Source organism: Mustela lutreola, chromosome 9, assembly GCF_030435805.1.
Source record: "Mustela lutreola isolate mMusLut2 chromosome 9, mMusLut2.pri, whole genome shotgun sequence".
NCBI classification, from domain to species: Eukaryota; Metazoa; Chordata; class Mammalia; order Carnivora; family Mustelidae; genus Mustela; species Mustela lutreola.
This window is the reverse complement of record NC_081298.1, coordinates 47,704,286-47,720,734: the sequence shown is the minus strand read 5'-3', so window position 1 is coordinate 47,720,734 and position 16,449 is coordinate 47,704,286. Positions and strand designations below refer to the sequence as shown.

The 16,449-nt window shown below is 40.1% G+C and overlaps 1 long non-coding RNA gene across 1 annotated transcript in view; it reads right to left on the bottom strand.

Moving 5' to 3' along the window:
• Positions 1-15,516, bottom strand: part of LOC131808597 (uncharacterized) — a 28,877-nt gene extending 13,361 nt beyond the window's left edge. Inside the window, exons 1-2 of the long non-coding RNA XR_009344843.1 lie at positions 15,442-15,516; positions 6,231-6,328 (exon numbers count right to left, since the gene is read on the bottom strand). This is a non-coding gene — a long non-coding RNA (uncharacterized LOC131808597). The remainder of the gene's footprint in view (positions 1-6,230; positions 6,329-15,441) is intronic.
• Between the last annotated feature and the right edge of the window lie 933 nt (positions 15,517-16,449).

Here is a 16,449-nt window from a genome sequence, read left to right as displayed (position 1 = left end):
TTGATGAGCTAACATTATTGTTATGATGTTTTAAATGTTAAGAGATGTTTTGCTCTAATGATGAGCAAAACATTAGAAAACCCAAATTGAATTAGAGATCATAAAATATTGGGTAGCCAAAACTATTCAAAATCATCAAGGCCATAAAAAAACAAGAATAGGCTGAGAAATAGTCATAAACTAAAGAGATAGTACACTAAGTCCAATGGAAGATTGTAGCTTGGATCCTGGAGTATACAAAGAAATTAATGGAGAAAAAGCCTGGTGAAAATTAAGTAAAAAATAGTCATATTTTAATAGTAATAATTTTAATAATAATAGTAATAATTTTAATTTTTTATGACTTAATAGTCATATACCAAATTTAATTTCTTAGTTCTAAGAAATGTAGCATAGATATGTAAGAGGTAACTATGAGGGAAAACTGGGTACCAGAAGCTTTGTACTACTGTTATAATTATTTTCTGTAAATCTAAAATTAGTCCATAATAAAAAAAGTTTGTTAATTACTCAGTGCAATGTGGGGTCTCAGAATCAGACAACTTGTGATGTTTTTCATATTCCTTTGATTCTTAAAATAATTATGCTAGAATCAACCTAAGACTTTTTTTATGTTGAACTGTTATTTAATATATGTTCCTTAGTGACTAAGATAACATTAATTATTTTTAATTTCAAAGAATCTCATATATTTTTTGCATAAAATATCTCCTCAGGAATAGAAAAATTAGAAAAACTTACCAAAACAGTCAAGAGGTTTCATATTGAAATGTATTTCTTACAATCTCTAGTGATTTCTTATGTAAAATGTGGTCTTGATTATTAATAAAGATAGCACTTTAGGATCTTCTCCAAAAGAAGTATATGCAGATCTCTATTATAGCACATATTACATTATATTGTGAATTTTAAAATAAATCTCTCTCCCCTGACAGTGAATGAGTTCAAGAGACTGTATTCATATTTGTACTTTCCCTCACACACCAGACTGAGCATAAAGTCTGGTACTAATAGTATTTATTTTATTTTATTTTAGAGAGAGAGAGAGATGGGGTTGTGGGGGTGAGGAGGGATAGAGAGAGAGAATCCCAATCAGACTCTATGTCGAGCGCAGATCCTGACACAGGGCTCAATCTCACGACCCTGAAATCAGGACCTGAGCTGAAATCAAGAGTCAGACACTCAACTGACTGATCCACCCAGGGTCCCCTGGCACCAATAGTAATTTTGAATAAAAAATCCTGCTAAACATATTATTGTTTATTCTTTTCTCCCAAATGGCAGTTTCTTAAACAATAGAAATACATTTGCATCATGAAGTGCTGAGCTCATCTTAAGCTCAGATGTATAACAGCTGCACATATGACTTATGGACATATTTTTGGAAGTTCACTTTTCAAATGGTGTACTATAAAATCACAATCAACATCAGGCAAATGTAAGTAATCAACGCTATCAGGATGTCAGAGGACACGAGACCAAGAAACAAGGTGAAGGTCAACTAGCATCTCTCTGTGACAAGAGTTATCTTTGGAAGTATTTCCTACTGACTTAATAAATGAGAAAAAAAATTCTGGACACTGATCATCCTCAAGACACATTCCACTTAGACTCTTCCTCTTCCCATCCCCTCCCCTGGCATTATTTGTGTGGTCTTGATTGTTTCCATGATGGTTTGGTTTTAATGAAAATGGTAGTGACCACTGGAACACGTTACAATAGCAACTATTCATGGTTGTTGATGGTTACAGAAAATGGACGATTGAGTTTAATCCTAACAGATTGCTCTGGAAAGTAAAAAAAGGCAATTGTTCCCTGTGAGTCTGTGAGATGATGAAGGTTGCTAAGAGCTGATAATGGAAATGTACACAGGGAGAGGAATGACAGAGTACCAGCCTGCTGGTTAGTTTGGCCTTGGACACCAGTGCAGAACACATATTTCAAATTCGTGTTGTCTCTCTTGAGTAGAAGTCTGAAGCATAGCATTTGAGAACCAAAAGTGAAACAAGAAGCAATGCAGAAGACCTACAAGTCATAAAGGTTAGGTCAAATGAGCAGAAAGGCAGTGAACATGTTTGGATTCCACTCAGAAGACCTACAAATATGAACCTCCTTGGATCCTAATGAGATCATAGATCATTGCTCTCTCATGTGAATTATGTGCATCCTATGGGCTTCTTTTAGTATTCCTGGGTCTTCATTCTCAATCTCTCTGCAGATACTTCCCTTTCTATTCTTTCTTGGGTTACCCCAAACTCAGCACAGTGTCTGGCACCAGTTATAGTTTTGAATAAACAAGTATTACTAAGTATATTGTTCTGTATTCTTAACCACATAAAATATTTTCTTAGACTGGATTTTTGAAGGATAACAAAACACACCACCCTGAAATGTACCAACTCTGACATCAAAATTACTTTGAGCTAAAGGCACATGAGAAATAGAAGATGCAGGAAGCACACTCTTGACCTCTCCTCTTCTCTCTGAAAGCAAGCAATAAAACTCCCCTGTAAAAGATGCCATCCATACAGCAGGAGGAAAAGAACATTCTTATCCCCAGAGATGGGGAGTCAGGCTGAGAGAAATCTGTAAAAACAAACCATATTAAAATAATCCTCATCTTCCTTTAGGCTCCCCACTCATTTTAACCTTTTTTTTTTTTTTTTTTTTTTTTTTTTTTTTTTTTTTTTACAGTTAATACTCTTTGTCTAAACTAGTATATGAGCACATAGGCTTAATCACTTTTTGGGTCTTCATTTTCCTGTGAAGTTTACCAAGTACTCATGAAAAATAAAATGTTTATGCTTTTCTCCTGTTGATTTGTCTTATATCAACTTAGTTTTGGGGCCCAGATTGTCTAGGAGGATAGAGGAAAAGTTTGCCTCCCCCAAAGTTTCTCTTCCCATCCAATTCGCTCTCCATCATCACTACTGTGCTGATGATTCTCAGATCAGCCAACAATTCTCTTGTAAGACAGACTCATAATTTTAGATCCAACTTTTTTATATGTCTCTAGAAATTGAATCCACCAGGCTCCACACTTTTCACTACAGTAAGTTTCTATGTTTCTATAATGGTCATTGTCAAAATGCAGATTTAATTTCTGACTATTTAAAAGCCAACATCTGGGCGCCTGGGTGGCTCAGTGGGTTAAGCTGCTGCCTTCGGCTCAGGTCATGATCTCAGGGTCCTGGAATCGAGTCCCGCATCGGGCTCTCTGCTCAGCAGGGAGCCTGCTTCCCTCTCTCTCTCTGCCTGCCTCTCCATCTACTTGTGATTTCTCTCTGTCAAATAAATAAATAAAATCTTTAAAAAATAAAAAAATAAAAGCCAACATCTTCCTCTGCTACTCCATTTCTTTAGCCTTTTCTTAGTCATATTCTAGAAAGAGCTGTCTACACCTGTCTCACTCACACTACATTCTCAAGTTTAGTCACTTGGCAGGGATCTTGGGGCCCTATCACTCAATGGAAATCCATTCTCCCCACGTCATAAAAGACCTACTTGTCATGAAATCCAACAGAGAGTTTTCAGCTCTTAGTTCAACTTCATCCCTGACAGCATTTTTCTTCCCTTGTACTTTGTGGCATTCCCATTTTCCTGATTTTCCACCCATACTTTTGAGTCATCCCCACTTGGCTTCCTTTGCTGATTGCTACCCACCCATAAAATGCTATTATCATGAATCTCTTGGCACTTGCATCTTTTCACTCTCTGTCAAACAAATTAATAATGTTTTCCTGAAACATTTTGTCCATATGTATGCCTTCACTTAGTACCTGTATACTGATTATTTCCTAAACTTCAGACCCATATAATCCCACCATCTAATTCAACATTCTTACGTATATGTCAAAAATAAACATTCCTACTTAAAACCCAAATATGGCAAGCCCCAAACCAAACCCATCATCTTCTTCCCCATCATAACCCCCTCATTCAGTGAATGAAAGCATTATTCACCTAGTTTCTTGAACCACCATTCTAGTCATTCTGGAATTTTCCTTTTTCCCAACCACCACCTCCCAACAAAACAAAGTCTTTCATCTCCACTTGCTACATATCCTCCAAACCCATCATCTCTTGCCTGAATAACTATAACAGCTTCTTCACTGTCTCTCTGCCTCCATTCTTTCCCCTACCCCAATCTGACAAACAGACTAGAGACAGAAATCTTTCAAAACTGCCAATATTATAATGTTCCTTTTCTCTGTTAACCTCTTCTATGATCTCCCATTTCCCTCAGCATAAAGAACAGAGCCCTTTCCAAGATCCTGGTCAGCACTTTACCAAACTTTCACTTTTCACTTCCCTGTACCTTGCCTTGGAACAAATTATAGGAAGTTGCCTTCTAAGAAATTCTTTTAGTTTTCCTTACATGAATCATCCTCAGTTCTCCCCAGGTCTTTAGAAAGGTCTCTCTGACACCTCCCACTGCTCCAGTGGGATGATCCCTTCCTGACGTGTAGTTTCATCTTGGCTCTCTTTTCCTCATCCCAGGCTTGAGCCTTGAGCCAATTTTACCCCATATTTGTTAGATTAGCTTCCCAAAAACATAGCTTCTGAGACAAGAATTCGAGGGCAAGCTGTTCATCTGGGAGGTAATCCCAAGAAGCACTAGGTGGAAAATGGAAAAATGGAAAAATGGGAGAGGGAAGAGAAGGGAATTGATACAGGTGTGCTATCACGTAGGTTATCGTCATGAGAAAATGCGGTTAATCCCCACTGGAGACCTTGAACAGAAGAACACTTCTTCAGAAGAATTAAGAATCTCCCACACATCACTGGTTGAGAGTCACTTCCTGAAGCCTCAATTGCCTGGTGCTTCCTGCTTGCTCTGCATTAAGGGGAGCTTCTTTCTCAACCAGAGACAGCTTCAGACTGAGTCACTGGAGCTCACAGTAGGAAACCATCAGCATGGGTTGGAATAGAGGTGACATGGAAGGACACATAAAGGGTATGCTGTTACAGCAATTAATTGGCATTTATTAAAAATGCCTTTTAACTCTCTACTTCTGTAACTTAGGAACAGCCTTACTTTACAAAAGACGAATGCATAGCAATGTATGGGGAAATCTAGTCTGGAAGTGGAAGGAATGGGGGGTGGGGAGTTGAAGCAGATAAAGATGGCCACCAAGGAGACAAGTTGAGTGACAGCTGAAGTTAATATAGGACTGAATGAAGGGCTAAAATGATAGGAGTGGAATCAGAGAATTTTAGTAGACAGAAATCAGGAAAGACATAATGGCAGGACATGAACAACTATATTTAGGGGAGGAAAGAGGAGAGAAAGTTAGACAAGTCTGAGGTTTTGAGGCTGACTGGCTGGATTCATGCGGGAAACAGTGGAGCTTGGAATCTGGTTTCTGTTGTAGTTCCTGCTAAATAATCTGGAACTACTGGGGCAGTCCCTAACACCTTAGTACCTCTGCTTTCTCACTGTTTTCACAAAGACATTGGGATACACTCTATTTAACTTCTGTTTGTCTTTAACATGCCCTGATCTTGGGTTTCTAATAGCAATTGGAAATTCATATTACGAGCATAGTGCTGAATCATTCTCACTGAAAAACTTGCTCCTGGCACTGGTTTAACCCAGGAGGGCATGGGTCCCATTACACACCTGCACATTGCAATCAGATGGGAAATGTGTCAAAAGCAATTACAACAAATACAAAAAGTACCAAAGCTTGGAAATTATTTCCTTGATGAAAATTAGAGCTATTTTTAGATATCACTATAACAACATTACTCCTTGCCCAGCAACCATGTTAATAAGTGCCAAAACTAGGTTCAAAAGATGTGGAGATGAGAGACAGTATCTTATATCACTCACACAGAAAAGAGCTGGACTGTCATGATGCCTAGCAGAAAAATTCTCCAGTGACAGATGGAAGTTTAACCTTCTTATACTCCCGCACTCTCACAAAAAATCTTCACCAACAGACACACAGTTGTAGATGAGAAAGATTTCTGAAACTCAGCTGTCCCCTTAGGCCTTGCCTCACACACATGAGGCTAATACCATCCAGGAAGTAATCTTTCCTGAATCCAAAATGGTGGCTGACATACCTGGGTTGAGTGCTCCCTGTAAATGGCAGAGCTGGATGAGATACACATGATTGCAACAATACAGCATCCAGGTCTCAGTAAACAACCCAAGTTCACACAGTGTGAGTCAAAAATGTCTCTGAATTCAGTGCTATGAGCCTGGCACCTGGGCCACTTACCCACTTTCTCCAGGAGACTTGCTGGTGGATGTGCAGAGAAGCTGTGAATATTGTCTGACATCTTACTCTTGGAACTTCCTTTGGACTTGCTTGATTGTCTGGGAAGGAATAGAATGGCCAGAATGAGAATAAGCATTGACCAATTTCCTTCCTTACTGAGGCATTTCTTGAGGTGTTCTTGTACTTTGACCATGAATAAAATGCTGATTACATGGGGATGGGTGAGCCTAGTTCTGGGTATTAAGGAGGGCACATATTGCATGGAGCACTGGCTGTTCTACATAAACAATGAATCTTGGAACACTGCATCAAAAACTAATGATAGTGTATGTATGGTAACTAACATAACACAATTTTTTAAAATGTTTATTATAAGATAATTACAGTGTATTATCAGTTCTCAACATCTGAGAGATTGTTGTCAAAACTTGGGTCCACCCATAGGAGAGTGTCACACTCAGGGGCACTGTCTCTCATGCATGTGTCTATAGGAAAATTTAAAATCCATCATTACAGCCCTTTGTCTGTAGTGTCATTTGTGAATACCTTCTCTCATTCAGGGAGCTGCCTCTTTGTTTTGTTGACTATTTACTTTGATGTGCAGAAGCTTTTTGTCTTGATGAAGTCCCAAAAGTTCATTTTCACTTTTGTTTCCTTATATTTGGAGATGTTTCTTTTTTTCTCTCTTTTTTTAAAGATTTTATTTATTTATTTGACAGAGAGAGAGCACAAGAAGGCAGAGCAGCAGGCAGAGGGAGAGGGAGAAGCAGACTCCCTGCTGAACAAGGAGCCCGATGTGGGACTCGATCCCAGTATCCTGGGATCATGACCTGAGCTGAAGGCAGCCGCTTAACCGACTGAGCCACCCAGGAATCCTTTGGAGATGTTTCTTGAAAGAAGATGCTGTGACCAATGTCAGAGAGGTTACTGCCCAAGTTCTCCTCCAATATTTTGATGGATTCCTGTCTCATATTGAGGTCTTTCATCCATTTTGAGTTTATCTTTGTGTTTTATGTAAAAGAATGGTGGAGTTTCATTCTTCTGTATATAGCTGTCCAATTTCCCCAGCACATTTATTGAAGAGACTGTCTTTTTCCATTGGATATTTTTTCCTGCCTTGTCAAAGATTATTTCACCATGAGTTGAGGGTCCACATCTGGGCTCTCTATTATGTTCCATTGGTCTATGTGTCTGTTTTAGTGCCAGTACCATACTGTCTTGGTAATCACAGCTTTGTAACTTGATACCCAAAAAACAATCAAGTCAAAAAATGGGCAGAAGACAGGAATAGACACTTCTCCAAAGAAGACATACAAGCAGCTAACAGACACATGAAAAATGTTCATTATCATTAACCATCAGGGAAATTCAAATTAAAACCACATTGAGATACCACCTTATACCAGTTAGAATGGCAAAAATTGACAAGGCAAGAAACAAGTGTTGGACAGGATGTGGAGAAAGGGGAATCCTCTTACACTGTTGGTGGGAATGCAAGTTGGTGCAGCCACTTTGGAAAACAGTGTGGAGGTTCCTCAAAAAATTAAAAATAGAGCTATCATATGACCTTGCAATTGTACAACTGGGTATTTACTCCAAAGATACAGATGTAGTGAAAACTATATATGCACCCCTGTGTCCATAGCAGCAAGGTCCACAATAGCCAAACTATAGAAAAAGCAGATTCAACAGATGAATGGATAAATAAAATGTGGTCCATATACCCAATGGAATATTACTCAGCCATCAGAAAGGATGAATACTCAGCTTTTGTATCAATGTGGTGGGACTGGAGGAGATTATGCTAAGTGAAATAAGTCAGGCAGAGAAAGTCAATTAACATATGGTTTCACTTACTTGTGGAACATAAGGAATAACATGGAGGACATTAGGAGAAAGAAGGGAAAAATGAAGGGGAGGGGAGACAACCAGTGACAACCAGTGTCAGACAGAAAACCAGCTTCCTCAAACATGAGACGGGACAACTCTGAAGCATGGCCTACCTACTTTGTCAGAGGTCCCCATCAGGACTGATCCCAGCTTCCTAAAGATGTAACCTGCTCATCAACTCATCTGTAGACTACTCCCTGTCTTTTCTCATTTCCTCACTCTGCCACCCATGCTTCCTGGGACTACCTCCCAAATAGGCCATTTGCTCACATATCCTGGTCTTAGGGTGTACTTCTGGGGAAGTCAATATAAGACTCTTTACTGTAGATAAAAATAATACTAATATTCTAAGTGCCATTCAGGTGTCACCACATATAATTCCCATAAAAATCCTTTCAGACAGAAGTGAATGGACAGTGGGGTGATGTGCCCAAGCAACCGAGTCCTCAGGGAGGACCCACCTTCTGACCTAGTGGAAACCACATGCAAAGACAGCTTCACTTTGGAACTTACATTAAGGAGATGAAGAGAAGATAAAAGTAAGGTCTAATCAAGGACTGAGAGATCTGGAAGACCCAACTTATGAACCTTCACTAATCTGGGTGGGTCAGGGATCCAATGGGTTTGATAATAGTGTCAAGATCAGAGAAATGACCAGTCACTGTGATGGACACAGGGAGGGATTTGACTTCTATGATGTAACTAAAAAGATTTCTTTTTCTTCTACTACCTTTTTCTTTTTAGAGTAAATCATGATAATACAATGCTTGTGGCAAATATGCATCCAGCCCTTCACTAATAATTACTATGGAAAATTAAAAGGAATGATGTTGTGAATCATGAAAAGCATATATAATTAAAGACAACCTATAAGTAATGTACAGTCTTTCAGGAGACAAAAATCAGAACAATATGTTATCTTTGGTCTTTCAATGATCCATCAATCATAAACAATTCTTCCAGACTCCAAGTTATCATTCAGATAACCAACATCTAAGAATCCATTTGCATAATGGTTAGTCTTAATTTTAAACATTTCTGGAACATCAAGGAAGAATAAAATTTTCTCCAGATGAGTTTTCATCATGAAGGATCTTTAATATAGTTTCATTTATGGTGTACAATTAATCAGGAAAGACAGTTAACCAGAACTCCATACTCCCCACCATTAAAAAGAAGAACAAGGCAAATATAGCCAGTGAGCAGCATAATAAAACCAATTCCATAATCTTTCCTTATATTGAATGTCTTCTTCATTTCCATGAAAATCCTTTTAGCTAAATACAAACATTTCCAATTACAAACAGAAAAAAAACATTGTTTGATTTTTGCAGTAGCTGACCAATTAATAATGTTTATAGTTAATGGCAAAGAGTTCTTCCAGCCACAGATTCTGAAACAGCTGGAAGAAAAAAAATAATAATAGCCTGTTGGAAGGGGGTTTTTCTTTCTTTAAAACAGTCTAAATGATCTTGGAAGACAGCTGAAGGATAAAATAAGCCTAACATTAAAAATTAAAAAAAAAAAATGAGGATTTTGTGCTGCTTCACTTAACGGCAATTTCAAATTGCCCCACTAAAGTACTGATCTATGTCTTTTGTACTGACCTTGCCATTTTCAAAATTTGGAATTTTGCATTAGAGTGAAGAAATTCAGTTTTATGTGGAATCCTGGGTTTTCTTCTTTTTCCTTATGTTTCTTTTAGTTCTTCTTGATCAATACATGTAAGACAACCTATCCTCCTTACTTTCCTATGGGGCTTGGTGGGCTATCTTAGCACTTTGTAGTAATGTAGTGATTTTAGCACTGTATTAAAAATTAGGAAGAATAGAAAACTGCCCCCCTAAAAAAGGTTTTTGCATTATGATAGATTAGATGGCTAAGTTGATTAGACTGTGACAGACCAAAATCTTTAAGATTGGTATCTTAACTATCTTTTGCAATGTTGCAAATGGGATTTAGTATGCTTCTGGCAAGGAATTTTGAGGTTTCTTTGAAATAAGGGGGGGAAAAGGAAAGTGTATTAAGAATTAGGCAGGTATAATCATTTGTTTTTGAAAAAGATGTGGACCTCTGGCTCTTGCTATGTAGCTAGTATGCAGACAACTCACAGAACACTCATCCCCTGCTTGTTCCCTGTAGCTGAAGGGCTGACCTATCACAGGTGCCATCTCCTTTATCCCCTCAGCATCCTATGAGCTCAGTCTGTTTTCTACTCTCTCCCTGATAAGGAAATTCAGAACAGCACATCTGCCTTTCCACTACCAGCATCTGTGTTTCTGTTTTTTTTTTTTTTTTTTTTAAGATTTTATTTATTTATTTGACAGAGATCACAAGTAGGCAGAGAGGCAGGCAGATAGAGAGAGAGGTGGAAGCAGGCTTCCTGTTGAGCAGAGAGCCCGATGTGGGGGCCCGATCCCAGGACCCTGGGATCACGACCTGAGCTGAAAGCAGAGGCTTTAACCCACTGAGCCACCCAAGTGCCCCAGCATCTGTGTTTCTTTGCCTGACTACTTCTTGCCTGTCCAAGCACAACAGGCTAGAAGTGCTGGAGAATTAGTGACGCCCAAGAACTACCCTCAAAGCAATGACTAGTGAAGGTGGTGGATAGATACTGCAGCTCCCTCTCAACCAGTTCCAAGGTGTGGGTGCAGCCTGGTTCCCAGATTTCTCCAGCAGAATGAAACTTTAGTTCCCTAACATGCTGATTCACTTGAAGGTAACACTTCACTGGCTGCTTTTCTTTCCCCGTCTCCTCCCCATGATCCTACCAATACTTCCTGTCATCACCTCACAATAAACTGCTTGCATTCTAATCTGTGTCACAGCCATTGGATTCTAGGAAACTAGAACTAAGACAATGCTCTCTTCTTTCAACAAGAAGACGGAAGATAGACATCCCCTGCCCAGCACTCCTCCTTCCTGTTGGAGCTTTTTTCCAAGGCTGCTACTGTGTTCAGGTCTTTAAAATCACTGCATCTGTGAAAGCAAAAAGTGCCTCTTACCTTGGTAAGAAATATTGCAGAAAGAGATTAAGCAAAATGGAAGGTAAAAGGAGAAAATATAAATGGATTAGCTTGGAGACCCTGACAATTCCCTACCCACTGTCCCTTGTTGTGGATGCAAGAGTGAACATTTGCCCAGGGGCAGGATTGGGGCAGTTGGGACAAAGTTTCTTTCCTTATTTCTGTGCAAGCAATTTTCCTCATATACCCTCAGAAATGTGACTTACCTGTCACATTATGTGTGACTTACTGGGGATCTGTTTTTCTCAAGCTGTGCTGATGCAAGAAGTGAATCTAAACCAAGTGCTGCTATGAAGCCCAGACAACTTTATATTCATATCTTGATACACTTTGTATGGATGTCACTGTGAAAACTTGCACCATTTGATCTAAATTTCGATTAAAGTATTGATTTGATCTGGAATGCCACAGTGCAGTTCAGTGGGAAGGAGTTGGCATGGACCCAGGAATAATTGAGAGAGAATTTTAGAGCATGTCCTGGGGGTTCATTCAGGAAATTTGATTTTTTTTCTCTTTTACTTGAATGCAGATTTGGAAACCCTCAGTTTCAGATGAGAGCAGACAGGCATGAAATGGGTGAACTAGCAAACAAATCTAAGCATGCAAGGTTGCAATGTCCGTAAGTCAGGTGAGAAGCTTGTCAAACAAGGTATTTTAAGGGAACTGTCCTTTATTCACACTTGGGGCATGTGCTGGAGAGTTGGGGTATTGTACCTTTTGAGAGGTTGTAAAATAAACTGGTGAACAACCTAAGAAACAATTCCCATAAAGAATGACCAAAGAAACAAAATATTTTTTTGGAAAGGAAAATAGTCATGGGGGTTAGGAGAAATTCAGTTATTAGAACTGTCTTGTATAAAAGGGTATCCATGGGCTCTGTGCCACATTAGAAGGCAGAACATAAACAAACTGGTAACACACAGGTGAACAGAAGAGCAGGTATGGATTTAGCATAAAAGGGTGCTTTAACTCCCAGGACTGCGATTCATGAAGTCTCAGAAGTCCGTGATCTATCCCTGCTACAAACCAATGTAGGTGTTTTTAAAGATAGGAACTCAGCAAAGTTAATTCTTTGGCATTTTTGCCATTTTTGTTTTGTTTTGTTTCGTTCCATAGGGAATGAGGGAAACCAGCAGCTATCTCTTCAGCTAGAAACCACAAACTCCTAGAGATACATGTCGTACACTCAGTGTCAGCCTTTGCAGAGGACCAGCTGGCTGTTTTGTCACACACTCCATCACATGCCCATATTGGCCGTCTAAGACTGGAGGATGTGGTGACAGTCTCACAGTGGGTTCACTGAATGGAAATGGCTTGGTTTTTGCTACTGCGCACCATGGGTTCTCTTTCCTAATATGCCTTGTGGAAGCCACTGGTAAAAATGCTTTTCCCACGTCCCAGGGAGTTCTGGCAAGGTGGCTTGCATGGCAAGCAACTGGGAAATCGTATCTTCATTTCTTGTCTGGCAAAGCAGCAGATTGTGACTGTGCCCATTCTTCCACTTGGCAGCGTCCCATTCCAAGAGCCCTCCCTGTCAGTCGTGTGGGGTAATGACACCGGGGACTCCTAGGACCTCTGAAGACACAGCATGGTGTAGCAGACTTGTGTTTATATAAGTAACATGGTCAGGGGACTTCAGATTTCACTGGCTGAGGCCAAATGAGTGCTTAATTCTGAGGGAGATGTGGGCAGAGGACACAGTAAAAGGTAAAGGGAAACTGAAGCCACACAGTGCTGGGCTGTGGGGATGGGGGCTGGGTAAGGGAGGAGAATGTTCTGGACTTCTCTCTGAGGAATCTTTTTGTGAGAGACTCCGAGGCAAAACAAAACATGAAGGAATGGAAAGTGTGGCTGAAGCACAGCTAGTAGGTGCTGGGCAAGGGGAGATGAGGTGAGAGAAGTGAGTAGCCAGACCTCGAAAATTTTCATGAATCTTCTGAGAACTGGGAGTGGACATGAAGACACAGGGGCACTCAGGCTTAGAGAGTTTACTTTATCCCTTCTTCCTCCACCCCGGGTGAGATTTTTAACTTAAGAATCAAAGACCTTTTGTGTTTTCTTGTTAGGGTGAATGATGTATGTCTAGCTCCATAGGCTCTCTGGTATGCATGTGTGGGTGTGAACTTGTGTGTGCATGTGTGTTGAGGCTAGGAAGGCCCCCATCCATCAATTTATTTTTTCTCCCTGGCAATTGTTTTTGTGTTCACAAAAGAAATTCTTTGCAACTCAAATGTCATCACGAAGATGACAAAGACCCTCTGTGCAAAACTTTCTCCTGAGGATTATTTGAGACAAGCAGAGAAAGTACAAGTCGGTATCATCCTCCAAGTCCCTAAAGGCCAGGCAAAGGAGGCTGGAGCTGGGTGGGTTGCTCAGCTTCCCCACTGGATCTGGGCATGCACCTAAGGTCATGGAGGCACCCTGCAGAAATGTCAGCCCTGGAGGGATCAGAGGCTGACTCCACTGTCTTATCTTCCCAGAGGAAGTGTCCCCAGCCTCCTGAGAAGGGACACGTTCAGAGAAAATATCCTTAGTGGTGGGTCTTCATGGATGAGACAGGGAACAAATATGAATTTCCAGATTTTAGCAAGCTAAAGTATTTCCCACAATCCTCAACGTCCCACTGGTGATGTGACAAGAGTCACTGAACCAAGAATTACCTGGGCCTGGGTGTGCCTTCTGACCTCAGATAAAGTGGGCTTGAAGACAAGGTGTAAAATGAATAAGCAACACACCTTTAGCTTCTAAAGAGAGTAACTCCAGTGGGAAATGGAAATGGTGCTGAGCTGCCTACTTGGGCAGGGCTTCCGTTACAAGTAAAAGATAATTCTCACACTGGGGTTTATACTCTGACTCTTGGTCCCCCCACACCCCCAGTGATGAGCCCAGATTATATCTCTCTAATTCTTTAGCTGTGAAATACAGCTAAATTGTTTGATACACACAATTTTAATATGCATGTCATAAAGCCCAGAAATAAAACTGCATGCCCCCCACCCAATTAAAGAAACAGATCAGTAGCCCCCAGGTACACTACCTGGACCTGACTCCCACTTCACCCCTAGAGGTATCTGCCACCCTGGAGTTAGTTGTCTCTCCTCCTGTCCGTGGAGATTTGGGTTGCTCCCAGGGCTTTTGCTATGAGAAGAATGCTGTTGTGAACATTCTTAAACACGTATCTGGTGCACATAGGCCAGTTTCACCAGCGCAGATGATCCTGTGTGAAATTGCTCCACGGCAGAATACGTGCAGTTTTACTTTACCAGACAGTGCCAAATTCTCCTAAGTTACAGTCTATCCAGAAATGCACTGTTGTTCCGTTGTACCTTTGCGTGCTGCTCCACAGCCCTGCCAGATATCAGATGTGATCAAATATCTTAACTTTGCCAGACAGCATATGTATAATGCAATTTATTTGTATATTTCCCTGGTAACTAATGATATTGGGAATTTTTAATGTTTCCTGCCATTTGTGTTTCTTCATCTATGAAATGCCAATCCCAACTCTCTCCCTTTGGGCTGTCTTCTCTTTTTCTTACTAATCTGAGCCTTCTTCTCTTTCTCTCTCTCTCTCTCTCCCGCCTTCCCCTACTCCATTGCCATTTAACTGTATGACACTTCTTTTTCACTTTCTTTGAGTTTTTTTTTTTTTATGAAGAGCAGCTCTCAGTTTTAATGAATTTGAATGCTTCACTATTATTTCCTTTGGTTCATACTTGGTTATTAAGGAAACCCTTTCTGACCTTGAAGTTCCAAGGATACACTTGTATATGTACTTCTAAAAGCATAACATTATGCTTTTATATTTAAATCTCTATTCCATGAGATGCATGGCATGAAGCAGTGTGCATTCTTGTTCTCCACGTGGATATGCAATTGTCCCAGACTGTTTATTGAATACATGTGTGGGTCTGAGTCTTCACTCTTCCACTGGTTCATTTCTCTCTATGCTAAAACCTCACTCAAATTACCATGGCTTTATAATCCTTCGGTATCTGTAAAGTCAACTTTCCCCACTTTGTTCTCTGTCTCCAAGGAGCTGTCCCCAATGCTTGCAGCTGTTAAAACAGAAGGTTGTGAACTTCCTGTGAAAAATAGACTTCCCAAGTCAACTGATGGCTATAGCACCTGCTAATCTCCTGGGACTTCTGATCTCACTTTATTTCTGCCATCACAGAATGGCAGCAAGAGCTGCCATTCATTTAAAAGTGTATTTTAAAATAATCTTCCAGCATTTTTCAAGTTTTATCATAGACATTTTTAGTCCACCACTGAAACCACAATTGATTCCTCACCAGTAGTACATCACAGAAGTCCATGGAGAATGCTCTTCTGGGAGTGACACAGTGGATTCTGCTGCTTGTGTGCTGGGGTTGGAACTTGTGGCACAAGGCATATTTAAGGAATTCTATTTGGTTCTAAGAGTTCAGTGGGATTCTGAAGTGCTTGAAGATAATCCTGGACACTTCAACCAATAACCCCTGCCCCCCCTTTTTTAAAATCACCTCCCCTAACTCAGGGTCAGCCCAAACTCAAGAGACAGAAGAAGACTCTCCCATTACTAATGGAGAGCTTTTTAGGGACTTCCTGATAATTGAGGTCAGTTGATAATAGGTATTGCTTGTCCTGTGGTCTTTCTCTTCTTTGTTGGAAGTGTTCAAGCTTCCCAATGAAACCCTGATACAACTTTTGTGAGATTAGTACTATAAGAGTAGTCTTCTGAAAATCTATAGAAACCCTAAGGCATTTTTTAGTTTCCTACAATTGGTGGCTTGAGGCCACCATTTTTGATAGTTTAATTAGAGGCTACCATTGTTGATAGTAGATAATATAGATAATACTTTTAGGATCAACACTCTCTCCAGGTTGGGACCCTGTGTATCCACTATATGAATAGTAGTTCAGAAATGTATGCATACGTATCCAAGGACAACTTTAAACTGTTTTCTCTGGGACACAAGACATCCAAAGGACCCTGCTTCTGATTTTCTGCTATCACGGAAAATAATTATCTCATCTAAATAAACAAATGCTGCTATGTATTTCACATCCTCATTAACCTTGTCTTTTGTCTCCAGGCCTCTTTATAAATTGCTAATGCCCAACAGGGAAATGAAGGCAATTTGTGTCTTAGTTCTCATCAGCCAAGGGGACTCCCTAAGTCCTCTACTTAATATTGATTCCTGACTCCTTAGCAACAAGCTTTTGACTCCTTAGCAACAGTCCAAGGTCTACTAAAGCCAAGCTGAAATGTGCTAATCTACCTTAGCCCATACTAGGAAGTCTGTACTGGCTAGATTCCA